The sequence below is a fragment of the Hibiscus syriacus genome, unplaced genomic scaffold (genome assembly GCF_006381635.1).
Source record: "Hibiscus syriacus cultivar Baekdansim isolate YM2019G1 unplaced genomic scaffold, ASM638163v2 tig00109951_pilon, whole genome shotgun sequence".
In the NCBI taxonomy this organism is placed as follows: Eukaryota; Viridiplantae; Streptophyta; class Magnoliopsida; order Malvales; family Malvaceae; genus Hibiscus; species Hibiscus syriacus.
Genome location: NW_024062538.1, coordinates 206,435 through 221,435, shown reverse-complemented (window position 1 = coordinate 221,435; position 15,001 = coordinate 206,435).

The window sequence follows — 15,001 nt, the reverse complement described above, 5'->3', positions numbered from 1 at the left end:
ATGCCACACCTAGGTTGCATCCAAATTATCACCTCCGAAAGTTGCTATAACTGCTCCAATAATTGTATTACCTTGGTAGTAATACAAATTATTTTTCCTAATGCCCTTCATCATCACAAGTACACCATATGTGACTTTTAAAACCAATCTCTCATAGTGACTATTGAGCCTTTGGATTCCAAGGCTCCCAACGAGATGAAATTTTTCTTCAAACTGGGCACGTATCGGATATCAGTCAGAACTCTGGTTGATCCATCTTGATTCTTCAATTGAATTGAACCTATCCTAAAAGTTTTATAAGCATTGTCTTTGCCCATATAAACAACTCCCGTATTTAGTTATACTAAATCGGAGAACCACTCCCGATTAGGGGATATATGATATGTGCAACCCGAATCTAATATCTATTCATCTGAATAGAATGTTGTTGATGAAGCAACCAATGATATGTTAGAGTAATTTGCATCATTCTCTGCAACACATGCATCAAGAGCATCTTTTCCTTTCTTCTTCAGCTTCGGACAGTATTTCTTCCAATGGTCTTTCTCATGACAAAAGACACATTCATTTTTTTCGAGTCTGGACTACGACTTTGATCTCCCTCTTCACTTTGGCTTTTAACTTTTCGAGTGACCTCTTGCCACTAAGGCCTCTGCTACTTCGTACTTGCTCTCTTTCTTGGTTTTCTTCCTGAGCTCATAACTATACAAAGAAACAATTACATCTTTAAGGGTAACATTATCCTTACCATGAAGTAACGTTGTCTCAAGGTGCTCAAATTCATCTGGAATAGATGATAATAACATCAAGGCCAACTCTTCATCTTTGAAGGTTTCATCCATGCCCAATAAGTCAACCACTAGCTCATTGAACGCAGTGATATGTTCATTCATACTGGTATCTGGTTGATAATTAAATCTGAACAATCTTTTCTTCATGTGGAGACGATTATAAGAGATTTTATTTAGGAATTTTTCCTCCAATGCTTTCCATATCTTACTTGTAAAAATCTCGTTCTTGTAGTCATACTTCTGCACCCTGGAAAGACAAGATCGAATTATGTTGCATGCTAAGCGATTGATTGTTCACCATTATTTCTCCTCCATATATTTGGGTTTTTCTTCTTCAATGGCGATGTCTAGATCATGTTGGAATAAAGCGTCTAACGCCTTTCCTTGCTACATGCCAAAATGACCGGATCCATGGAACAACTCTACCGAAAAATTTACATTTGACATCATCCTCCTCACCTGTCCAGATGAAGAGCTTGACGTCTCAACTGATCCATATTTTAGCATTTTAATTCTAACAAACAATATTCAATAGCACGAACTGTATCTTTTCAACAACATGACCACGATGATAACCTCAACCGAAGCTCTGATACCAATTGTTGGGGAAATGAGGTTATTTCCCACACGAACATAGTTTCAAAATTGACCTAAAATGTCAAGATCAAAACCACCAAAGGTTGCACAGCGAATAAACCCGTCAAACTATTGAATATTGAAACACAATGTAAAAAACTGAATAAAAAACAATAAAGAAGAGAATATGCCAATTTTGCGTGATTCTACGAGAATATCGTATACTCCTCGGGCACCACACTGGATGATAACTTCATTATCAACAAATATTACAAGAAATGGAATTTTTTAGAATTCCCAAACTGAGAGAATAAAGAAAACAAAAGGAAGAGAGAACTTGTTTTTGGGATGATTTCTAATGAAATACTTAGACCTATTTATAGTTGAGTTTTAAGGACTAAACTTATAAATAACCTAATATTTTAGGGACCAAAGATGAAATTCCCATGTGCAAAGTTGGCCACCTACCAAAGATGAATATTCCAATAAGTTGGCCACTAACCAAGATGAAATTTCCAATAAGTTGGCCACCAACCAAGATGAAATTTCCAATAAGTTGGCCACCAACCAAGATAAATTTTCCAACTTGCCAAATTTGACAATTTGCAAGCCAAATATAACAGAAGCAATATGAGAGGAAATTGCATCACTAGTAGAATCATGATGACCTACTAGAATCCAAAAATTGTATTTAGAGTGTTGCATATCTAGATTCTAGATCGATCGTGAAATCTATTGAAAATAAAGAAATTGGAAGCCCCTCAGCAAGAAACATGATAGTAAGAAAGTCAAGACCAGACTTAGCCAGACCGATATAAAAGGATTCTCCTTCCTTAGCATATGTTGGAGGGACCGTCGATCCAATTTCAAGAGACTCGGCCTCACTTTCATTAACATGTCTTTGCCCAAGTGACTTCGTATCTCACCTGAGTTGGTCTCACATCCTTTAGTCACTTAGAACACGAAGGACGGTCAATCATGCTCTTATGAAATCCCAACTTTCATCAGAGACTTCAAGGATAGGAGTAAAACAACTATCAAGATCAAAGCCTTTTTCGTATAGGAGGGAAGTACGAATAAAGCCTAGGGAATGACTTAAGCCAAGACTGATATAATCCTCATATTTTGAGTCAATGGGTATGATTTAACCAGAGAGGGTCTATGGATTGAGTTATTGGTGACAATTCAGTGTTTGAGTCAAGTTTAGGCTTAATTAGTAGAAAATTGAGCCTAAATAGCCATAAAAAGGAATTTTTTAATTGGAAACAAAGGAGGAGTGACCAATGTTATAATTATACCCTTAAGAGTTAAAAAGGTTAAATCCTATTAATTCTGCCTATTTCACACGTTATGAAGTAAGGGTGAGCAAAACTCGACTCGACTCGAAAAATCGAATCTTTTTTTTTCAATTTTGGGTTATTGGAGGCAAATTATTCGAGTCAACTCGAATTATCAATTCAGTTTTAAAGTTTGAGTCGAGTGGAAATTTTAAAATTTCGAGTTACTCAAAAAAATTAAAATTTTGGATAAGTATTTTGTCAGATTTGTGATTTGGTCTCTAATTTCTTATTCTTCAATTCATCCTTCATTTTAGGTCAAATTTTCACCCAATTTGAACCATATGCTTTTAAACCATCATAGAATATAATGTACTTTCGATTCCACCTTTGATAAAAAATTTATTCTTTTTTCAATTTAGTCCCTCAAATTTTCACGATGTTCGTATTTCTTCAATTTATCATTCATTTTAAGTACGTTTTTGACTAAATTTAAACCACGTGCTCCCTACCACTATAAAATACCTATCTAACTTCAATTCTTAATTTTTACTAAAAATATACTCTTATTTTAATTTAATCCTTTTCATTTGCATTTTACTCAATCTAGTCTTTTGACAACAATTGTTTACAAATTCTTTCTTCACATCAATTCTTTGACTCCTTTATACTCTCATTAATATTTTATCTTCAAAATATCTTTTTTGAAATATAATATTGTAAATATATTTTTATAATTAACATTATAATGTGAAAGGAATATGAATAAATATATATCTTATATGATTAGAGAAAGTAAGAAAATTAGAATAAATTCTTGCTATAATATTATAAATAATTAGAATTAACTTTGTATAGAAACTCGAACAACTTGACTCAAATTTTTTAAACTCGACTCAAAAAAATCTCAAGTAAAGTTCAATTTATATAATACGACTTGTCAACTCGAATAATTCAAAATTTTTGACTCGACTCGACCGAATGCTCACCCTTATTAGGAATGAGATGTTTAAAAAGATAAACACCATTGTCTTCTTCTTCTTCTTCTTCTTCTTCTTCTTCTTCTTCATCTTCATCTCTTTTTCTCTCTGGCCTGATGCACTAAAGGCAGGAACTTTATAGAGTAGACGTCATTAGACGAATTTGTACAGGTGAGTGCTACGAACATCTCCAGTAGAGCTTGGATTCAAGCTCCATTTCTTCACATATAACAATGGTGTCTTAAGGAAGGGTTTGTGAAGGGTCTAGAGTGTCACAACCTGAATAATAATAATAATAATAATAATAATAATAATAATAATAATAATCATCATCATCATCATCATCATCATCATCATCATCATAAATATAAGCAATTTGGTTAAATTTGAGGGTCAAATTAAAAGTTTCCAGAACTAGTAGGACATTTTTGAAGTTGAAAGAAATTCAGGGACCTAGCCTTGAATTTGAGCATTTTATGTTGGTTGAGAATTCTTCATAAATGTGTTAATTTGGTTTCTGGTTGGAAATCATAAACAAATTCCAAAAATTTTTCATTCCCCGCACCCCTCCTTCCAAGGTCGATTTCTCCACTGTCCGATCACCGTTTGTCGATCCGAAACCACCATCATGTTTGTCGTCAACCAGTGAACAAAACCCCGTAAACCTCTCGTCGTGAAACGTTATCTAAAGTCGTGAATTTCAATTCAAAGTTTCAAAGTTTTTTTAACACCATCGCCCCGAAAATCATCAATTCATCGTCGATCGTTGCTATGTTTTAGACACCTCCTACACCATCATGTTCATTGTGTCGTTCTAAGTCCACTGGTGTCCTTCTTGTATCCGTCGTCACCAGCGCGTGAGGGAGGTGAGGAAGTTAAAGTTTCCGACGTTTTAAATTCAAGCTCTCCGCCGTTCAAAAATTTGAACCGAGCTTGGTAAGTGTCTCAAATTCCCATAAAATAATTTTAGAAAATTTTCTGGAATTTTTTTGGGACTCCCAGGCCATCGCACGCGCCCCCACGTGTCACCCCTAAGCGTGGGGAATGTCCACCGCAAGGTGGATAGTTTTCAAACCATTAACCCCATCCAGTTTGACCGACCCGACCCGACCCGACTGCCCGACTCGATCTGACCCGTTGACCGTTTACTTTGACCGTGTACATTGGCCAAAAAGTTAAATTTTTTGAAAAGTTATACTTTATATTTTTCAACGTCCCGAGTCCGATTCCGAAGTCTGTTTTGCCAAATTCTGACCCGAAAGCCCCGAATTGAGATCGTTAACCCAAAAATGCTTAGTATTTTTAACATTTTTGCTTATTTATTTGAGATATGGTTCTGGAATTGATCCTATAAGATATTTTTATGAAGGTACTCGTGTTTCACCTGAATGAGGGTCAGTTAGGTCCGGTGTTTTTCGTTCGTCAAATCCACATTCTACGAGAATTACCTATAGGTTTTTGTAAATTATTTAAGTAAAAGTTAAGATTATTCATATTAGGATTCCAATATGGATTTTTCCGATTCGTAGGATCTAGCGCTACCGCAGAGCGTGATCGACTGACTCGGTAGTAGGCTTCCCTATCCGATTACTCAGACTGTTACAGGTGTGTTTCCTGACGGTGTTACCTTACTGTTTTAAACTATATATATATGAAGTGTTTTATATTTCTGAGGATGCTAAATATTTTTATGAGACAATACCCGATGTTTTGAATACAATTTATTTGATATCTGATTTACCACATATTTCTGATATGATTTCTGGTTACAGTATTTTAGTAATTGATTTATGAATATGGAACATTTTCATATTTAATGTATTAATTACCATTTGCAGTCCAATACATACATGTTTACTATTGTCATTGGGGGTATGATTGGAGGAAATATTTCAGGCCTATTCTATGATTTGTAAGTCCTTACTGTTATCGCTGGCTCCTCTTCTATGTGCAAGGGTAAATCCTTACCGTTACCGCGGGCTCCTCTGATATGTGTAAAGGTAAGTCCTTATCGTTACCGTCGTCATGATATATATGTATTTCTAGTATTTTGATATGCATGTGTTTTATATGGTTTTCTAAAATATGTATTCATATATGTCTATCATATAAATCCTTATTATGGATAAGTTTCATATATTATTGAGACATAGATTTTCAACGTTATTTTAAATATAAAAAGAATTTCCGAATGTGATACGTAATCACCTATACTTAGGTATAACGTCTAGGTTGGGTCTAGGGGGTTATATTTGGTGGTATCAGAGTCTTCAATTTTAAACACTCGGACTGTGGATGAGTCCTAAACTCATGTTTTTTAAGAAATTTTGATATTTTCAAAAACATGTCACCTTATTTTATGAGTTATTTTTTTGTTTGAGATCCGTGATGATAGTCTGATTTATGTTCAAATTCTTTCTATAGAGCCTTAGAGATTCATCCGATGAGTGCTGCTAGAGATCGTAGGCCAGGCCATGGCCATGGTCGAGGGTGAGTCACTTGACCTTTTATTACGATAGATGATCCGATGTCACCGCGTGATCCTCTTGTTCCACATGTAGATCCGCCTATTTCTCATGATGATATGGTTACTCCTGTGAGAGACTCTCCTATCACTGAAGATGATGATACTAACATGGATGAAGACACCATTAATAGAGTTATCTTTCGCATGTTTCGGAGAGCTACTAGAGTCCCTAGTAATATTTCTACGGTCAAGATTTCAAAGTCTTTGGTAGCTGCTGGAGTAGTTCCATTTGAAGGTATTACTGGTGGACCTCCGACTGACGCTGAGTATTAGTTGGAATATACAGAGAGAATTATGGATGAGATAGATCTGAGGCCTGAGCAGAAGTTAAAGGGAGCCTTAGCTATGCTGAAAAAAGAGAGTTTCAGATGGTGGCAATCGATTTCTGGTAGTATTCCAGGGAATCAGTTAATATGGGATCTTTTTAAGACACGCTTTCGGAGTTGCTACATTGAAGAGAGATACCTGCAAGAGGGACGCCAAGATTTTCAGAACTTGAAGTAGAGTGATATGTCTGTTATGGACTATGAGGCTGAGTTCATCCGATTGAGCTTCTATGTTAATGGACTAATTGATACAGAGTTAGACCGGTGCTTGAGGTTTGAGAATGGACTCAGGTATGATATCAGGAGTCGAGTTGCTACCCACCAGGAGAGGAATTTGGATGCCTTAGTTGAGATAGCCAATATTACTGAGGAAATAGAGCGATTGGGTATAGAACATAGGAGAGATAGAGACCGAGACCGATTCAAGAAGTATTTTATTGACTCTTCTGCACGCCCCAACAAGAGAGGCAGGGGTGAGTCTTCTCAGAGAGGAGGTGCGAGTGCCAGGCCTATAGCACCGTTCGTCAGTTATGACGCCTCCTAGTCAGGGTGTTTCTTCTGGATTACAACATTTGTCGACATGTGTGCACTGTGGAAGATGTCATTTTGCTGAGTGTAGGAAGAAATTAGGTACCTTCTTTAGATGTGGTTTTGGTGACTATTTCCAAAATGATTGTCCAGAGCCAGCTCATTCAGTTCAGACACCAGCTCGTACTCCCGCTCGTACTCAAAGTACTGTTCAGACTCCAGTAGGGAGTCATAGTCAGGGCAGAAAACCAGGATCAACTAGTAGATGCCGAGCATCTCAGAGTAGGGGTTCAGTCAGATATGAGGCCAGACAGTCTGTGATGGTTTACATTGCTAGACTTCGATAGGATCGCGATGGGCCTAAGGTGATTGCAGGTACTATTTCTATTCATTCAGTTCCCTACTTTGCATTGTTTGATAATAGTTCTACCCATTCCTATGTATCACATTCTATTTATGAGGGTCTGAATATTCTGTTGAGAATACTGAGAATTCAGTGACAGTTCAAAGCCCCTTAGGCAAGTCCATAGAGTTAAATCGTATTTTTAGAGGGTGTCCTATAGAGATCCATGGGGAAATGTTTCTGGCTGACCTGAAGGAGTTACCTTTGGAAGAGTTTGATTTGATTCTTAGCATGGATTGGTTGAACAAACATCGAGTCAATCTTGATTGTGAGACCAAGAGAGTTGTTCTGAAGACCCCATATAACCAAAAGATTGTAATGATCAGGGAACATCGTGGATTCCTGACGAACGTTGTGCCTGCTTTGGTAGCTAAGAAGATGATCAGGAAAAGTTTCGAGGCATTTCTTGCTTATATTTTGGGCACTAGGAGTTCCTAATCTAATGTTGAAGGCATTCAGATTGTCAAGGAATTTCTCAATGTTTTTCCTGAAGAGTTGCCTGGATTACCGTCGGATAGAGAAGTTGAGTTTGAGATTGAAGTCTATTCTGGTTTCACCCCGATTTCAATGGCTCCTTATCGTATGGCCCCAAAGAAACTTAAGGAACTGAAAGTCCAACTCTAAGAGTTGTTGGATAGAGGATTTATTCGACCCAGTGTATCACCGTAGGGAGCCCTAGTTCTTTCTGTTAAGAAGAAAGATGGGATATTGAGACTTTGTATTGATTATAGAAAACTGAACAAGCTCACGGTTAAAAAGAAATATCGTCTGCCCAGGATTGATGATCAGTTTGACCAATTTCCAGGGGCTTTTATCTTTTCGAAGATAAACTTAAGATAGGGTTATTACCAACTTAAAGTGAAAGATTATGATATCCCGAAGACTGTTTTTCGTACTCAGTATGAACATTAAGAGTTTTTAGTGATGTCATTCAGGTTAGCTAATACCCCTGCTGCTTTTATGGATCTGATGCATCGGGTGTTTCGACCATATCTGAACTAGTTTGTAGTTGTGTTCATCGATTAAATACTGGTGTATTATCGAACTGAAGTAGAACATGATGACCATTTAAGGATTGTTCTACAGACTCTAAGGGAAAATCAGTTATATGCCAAGTTGAGAAGTGTGAGTTCTGGCTCAGTGAAGTGACTTTTCTTGGACATATCGTTTCTTCTGAGGGTATTCGGGTGGATCCAAGCAAAGTGGAGGCTATTCTGAACTAGAAGCAACCCAAGAACGTCTCTGAGATCCGTAGTTTCTTGGGCTTAGCTGGTTACTACCGTCGATTCATTGAGGGGTTCTCCATTATTACAGCTCATTTGACGAAACTATTGAGGAAAGATGTTCCATTTGTATGGTCTGAGAACCAACAAGCTAGCTTTTAGAAACTGGAGATTGTTCTAACTCAAGGCCCAATGTTGATTCACCCTGAGTCTAGGAAAGATTTTTTGTGTCTACAGTGATGCTTCTCACTCGGGATTAGGATGTATTTTGATGCAATATGGGAAGGTTGTCGCTTATGCATTACATCAGTTAAAGTCGTATGAGCGTAACTATCCCACTCACGATCTGGAGTTAATTGCCATGGTTTTTCCTTTAAAGATCTGAAGCACTATCTCTACGGGAAAAAATGTTATATCTATACCGATCATAAGAGTCTGAAGTATCTGCATACTCAGAAAGAATTGAATTTGAGACAGTGTCACTGGTTGGAGCTTCTAAAGGACTATGATTGTGAGATAGAGTATCATCCAGGGAAGGCTAATGTGGTGGCCAACGCCTTGAGTCATAAGGCGATATCAGATCTAAGAGCCTTGTTCGCCAGTTTGAGTTTATTTGATGACAATAGTCTATCAGCAGAGTTGCAAGTTAAACCCACTTTAGCCGAGGACATTAAGGCCAAACAACTCCTTGATAGCTCATTGCTTCCCATTATTGAACAAGTTGAGCAGGGATTGAGTTCAAAATATACTTTGGATCAGGATGATATTTTGTGCTTTTATGGTCGTTAATGTGTCCCTAAAGATGATGAGTTGAGACAAGCTATTCTTCAGGAGGCTCATAGTAGTCCTTATGTTATACATCCTGGGGGGGACAAAATGTACAATAATCTCAAATAGAGCTATTTTTGGACTGGTATTAAGAAGAATATTTCCAATTTTGTGGTGAGGTGATTGACTTGTCAGTAGGTTAAGGAAGAGCACCAGCATCCGTCTAGATTGTTACAGTCAATTAAGATTCCTGAGTGGAAATGGGAGTGCATTACGATGGACTTCGTTACTGGTCTTACTCTGACTCCTAAAAAAGATTATGTTTGGGTGATTGTTGATCGACTCACCAAGTCAGCTCACTTTATCCCTGTTCGGGTTAATTATTCTTTGGATAAACTTGCTAGATTGTACATTTATGAGATCGTTAGACTTCATGGTGTTCCGTTGTCTATCATATCTGATCGAGATCTGAGGTTTACTTCCAAGTTTTAGAAGGCTTTGCATGAGGCTCTGGGTACTCGTTTGAATTTCAGTACAGTTTTTCATCCACAGACTGATGGTCAGTCTGAGCGAGTTATTCAGGTGTTGGAGGATATGTTACGCGGCTGTGTGATTGACTTCCATGGTAGTTGGGAAGATTTTTTTGTTATTAGCCGAGTTTACTTACAATAATAGTTACCAGACAAGTATTGGTATGGCACCGTACGAGGCTCTGTATGGACGTATATGTCGTACTCCTATATGTTGGACAGAGATGTATGATAGAAAAAACTTTGGGTCCAGACTTTGGTTTGAGAGATTGAAGATATTGTCCTATTGATCCGTGATCGTCTAAGAGAGGCATTTGTTGAGCAAAAATCATACACAAATCAGCGAATGAAGGATATCGAGTTTGAGGTTGGGGATCAAGTTTTTCTCAAGGTATCTCCATGGAAGAAAATATTAATATTTAGATGTAAAGGTAAGCTGAGTCTGAGATTTATTGGGTCATATCATATTCTGAAGAAAGTCAGACCTGTTGCTTATCAGCTTGAGTTGCTTCCCCAGTTCAGTCGTATTCATGATGTTTTTCATGTATCTATGTTAAGACTATATCATCTAGATCTAGGTCACATCATTCAGTTTGAGGAGGTAGAGTTGAGACTAGATTTGTCATATGAGGATGAGCCCGTTCAGATTTTAGAAAGGGATGAGCGAGTTCTTTGGAATAGACGTATTCCAATGGTCAAAGTTCAATGGAGTAACTGTGGCCCCTCAGAAGCTACTTGGGAGACATTGGAGTCAATGGAGGCTCAGTTTTCTCATCTATTTCCATAAGGTAAATTTCGAGGACGAAATTTCTTGTAGAGGGGGAGAATTGTCGGAACCTGAAAAAAATAATAAATATAAGCAATTTGGTGAAATTTGAGGGTCAAATTAAAAGTTTCCAAAACTAGTAGGATATTTTTTGAAGTTGAAGGAAATTCAGGGACCTAGCCCTAAATTTGACCATTTTGTGTTGACAGAGAATTCTTCATAAATGCGTGAATTTGGTTTCTGGTTGGAAACCATAAACAAATTCCAAAAAATTTTCATTCCTTACACCCTTCCTTCCAAGGCCAATTTCTTCACCGTATGGCTACCGTTCGTCAATCTGAAACCACCATCGTGTTCGTCATCAATCGGTAAACAAAACCTCGCAAACCTCTCATAGTGAAATGTTGTCTAAAGCTGTGAATTTCGAGTCAAACTTTAGAAGTTTTTTAACACCACCGCCGTGAAAATCAATGATTCATCGTCGATCGTTGCTCCGTTTTAGACACCTCCCACACAATCGTGTTCCTTGTGTCGTTCCGAGTCCACCAGTGTCCTTCTTGTCTCCGTCGTCGTCGGAGCGTGAGGGAGGTGAGAAAGTTAAAGTTTTCGACGTTTTAAAATTGAGCTCTCTACTGTTCAAAATTTTGAACCGAGCTTGGTAAGTTTCTCAAAATCCCATAAAATAATTTTAGAAATTTTTCTAGAATTTTTTGGGACTCCCATGCCACCGCACGTGCTGTCCCTGTGAGTGGGGATGTCCATCGCGTGGTGGACAGTTTTCAAACTGTTGACCCGACCTGGTTTGAACAACTCGACTGGTCTAGCCTGACTCGACTGTCTGATCCGACCCATTGACCGTTGACTTTTACCAAAAAGTCAAAATTTTTGAAAAGTCATATTTTATAATTTTCAATGTCTTGAGTCCGATTCCGAAGTCCGTTTTGCCATAATCTGACCCGGAAGCCTCGAATTGAGCTCATTAACCAAAAAATGCTTAGTATTTTTAGCATTTTTGCTTATTTATTTGAGATATGTTTATGGAATTGATCCAATAAGATATTTTTATAAAGGTACTCGTGTTTCACCTAAACGAGTGTCAGTTAGGTCCGGTGTTTTCCGTTCGTCAGATCCGCCCGATCCGCGATCTACGAGAATTACCCGTAGGTTTCCGTAAATTATTTAAATAAAAGTTAAGATTATTCATTTTAGAATTCTAGTATGGATTTTCCGATTTGTAGGATCTAGCGTTGTCGCAGAGCGTGATCGACAGACTCAGTAGTAGGCTTCCCTATCCAATTACTCAGACTGTTACAGGTGTGTTTCCTGATAGTGTTACCTTACTGTTTTAAACTATTTTATGAACTATTTTATATTTCTGATGATGCTAAATATTTTTATGAGACAATACCCGATGTTCTGAATATAGTTTATTTGATATCTGATTTACCGCATATTTTTTATATGATTTCTGGATACAATATTTTTGTAATTGATTTCTGAATATGGAACGTTTTCATATTTAATGTATTAATTACCATTTTCACTCATGTTTATTATTGTCATTTTGGGTATGATTGGAGGAAGTATTTCAGGCCTAGTCTATGACTTGTAAGTCCTTACCGTTACCGTAGGCTCCTCTGCTGTGTGCAAGGGTAAGTCCTTACCGTTACCGTAGGCTCCTTTGCTATGTGCAAAGGTAAGTCCTTACCGTTACCATAGGCTCATCTTCTTTGTGCACATGATAAGATCTTACCGCAGGCTCCTCTGCTTTGTGCACAGGATAAGACCTTACCAGGTGTATAGGTGGGTGTACGGTTCTGGGGAACCTACACATTCTAGTGAATGGATGGGGGTAATGTTCATGTTTTTAAAACATGTTTGACAAACTGATTTTTTTACTGAATTACTTTTATCTTAATGTTTTTATACATCGCAAGGAGCACACTAGACTTTCTAGCTCACTCAGTAAATTTTAGGCTTTTCAGATAGCAGAAGACTGTAAACTAGCAAACTTGGCATCAGAGGAGATCGACTACTTTTACTTTTGTACGACTATATATTTTTATATGTCTTTTTGCTATATTTTGGTGACATGTATTACTACTGTCATGATATATCTGTATTTATGGTATTTTGATATGTATGTGTTTTATACGGTTTTCTAAAATATGTATTCATATATGTCTATTGTATAAATCCTTATTATGGATAAATTTCATATATTATTGAGACATGGATTTTTAACGTTGTTTTAAATATAAAAAGAATTTCTGAATGTGATACGTAATCACCTAGACTTGGGCATAACGTTTAGGTCGGGTCTAGGGGGTTACATAGAGCCTTTAAGCTCACCTAGACATTTTATTATGTTTTTAAAGTTATGAATATATTTCTTTACTTCCTTTGAGTCTTTAAATAAGTTGATAGCTCATTTCTTGTTGGGTTTTTTATCTAAGGAAGTAGGAGAGATTTTAAAAAATAAGAACAATGAGAAACTTTTGCTTTGTAACACCTAATACCTAACCATGACGGGTAACCCGAATATCGAATGCTGCATTAGCTACGAAAGTGACCCAAAACGTATACCAACTCCTAATCATGCATTCTAAGAAGTCAAGCAAAAAGGTAAGTGTTAGCTCTTTCATACAACCGAAATATGTCAAGAGATGAGTGAATTGGCCTTTTAAAATTTTGATGTAGAAGCAACCAAAAAAATAAAACTTTGCACAACGATTTTATAGTGGTTCAACTTCTAAACCAAGGCTACATCCACTACCTTAGCATTCACACTAAGAATTTCTCAAATCCACTAGATTTGCTAACCTTTGAGGATAAGGTGTAACCTTACAACAACACACAAAGTTTATACCCCAAAACCTTGCTTACACTGTCTCCACAAGAGAAATTTATAAATTTAGCAAACTAAAGAAAACCACACAGAGGCAACTGTGTTTGCAACAAGTTAAGCACCCACCCAAATCATATTTGAGAAAATTAAACAATGTGGCTCGCTAGTGTGTTACAAAGAATATGACAAAATTAAGCACAAAAGACTTCTTTGGTTATAGTATATTTGTTCAATATGTTTCTTATTGACCTTGAGATCACTCAATGAGTTCTATAAATTTAAATGTTAAAAGATATCGGTATTTTGATTTCAGAATATGCATTAATATTTAAGTTTTGCATTAAGAAAAGTACGAAGTTATGAACTTGGATTAATTTTATTATAATTAAAATTTTTTAACAGTAAGTTTTTTTTAATAGAGTCTAACTGTAAATTATCTCATGAGTTGTGAGCCGCCGACAATAGCTTTGATCAGATATGGATCGAGGGGACGGATGGGATAATCGCCTCCTAAATTCTTCAATATTTTAGGTTGTTTGTGTATTTTTTATTGATAATATATTTTCGTCTCCTAAAATTTTATAAATTATTAACATAAAATCTTACGTTTGTTTCTAGTTTTGATAGTGTTGAACTTAAAAAAATTGCATGGTGGCAGTAGGAGCAAAACATAAATAATAAAGTTGCCGGGAAAATACCAATAAAAAAGAGGGCAAAACCAGAAAGAGGAAACCTACCCTCTTGTCCAATATAAAAAATATATATATAAAGCTTTATATAGTTTAATTATTTTATTTCACCAATTGGTTACGTGTTTAGCACTGGATAAGATACTTGTGTTTCGAGCAGATTCGATTATGATTAATTGATTATTTAATATAAAATAGCTTTTATATTATTTTGCCAAAATCATATTGCTTGTGGATTTTATTTACCCCGGTTCTTCTATTAATATTAATAAAATATTATTTATATTATTATTATTAATTGATTAAATTAAAGTTTCTAGCTAATCAAGTATTAATATTACTTTTTAAAATAATAACAAATATTATTATAGATATATTGTTACTTTTATATATTATTTTAACTTAATTCAAGTTGAGATTTACATTCTATTTCATTTATAAACTTTAGAAACTATTTTGCAAAATATCACTTGTTAAATTAACATAGATTAGAAATTAGTTTTTAAGGCTTTTAAAGGTAATTTCAAACACTTTTACTTGAATTACAACCTGAGGGATCGATCCTTTCAATAAACAAATTGATCCTTTTTATTCGAATAGTCGAGAGATCCATTTTTTGTGTGGAAAGTCTCTAAATTTAAATTGAACTAGCAATCCAATTTCTAATTGTTTCTATTATTAATGAGCTTACATGAACATATTTGAAACATAAAAAAAATCATGTCAAAATACAACTATATCATTCTCATAACACCCAATTAACAATTGA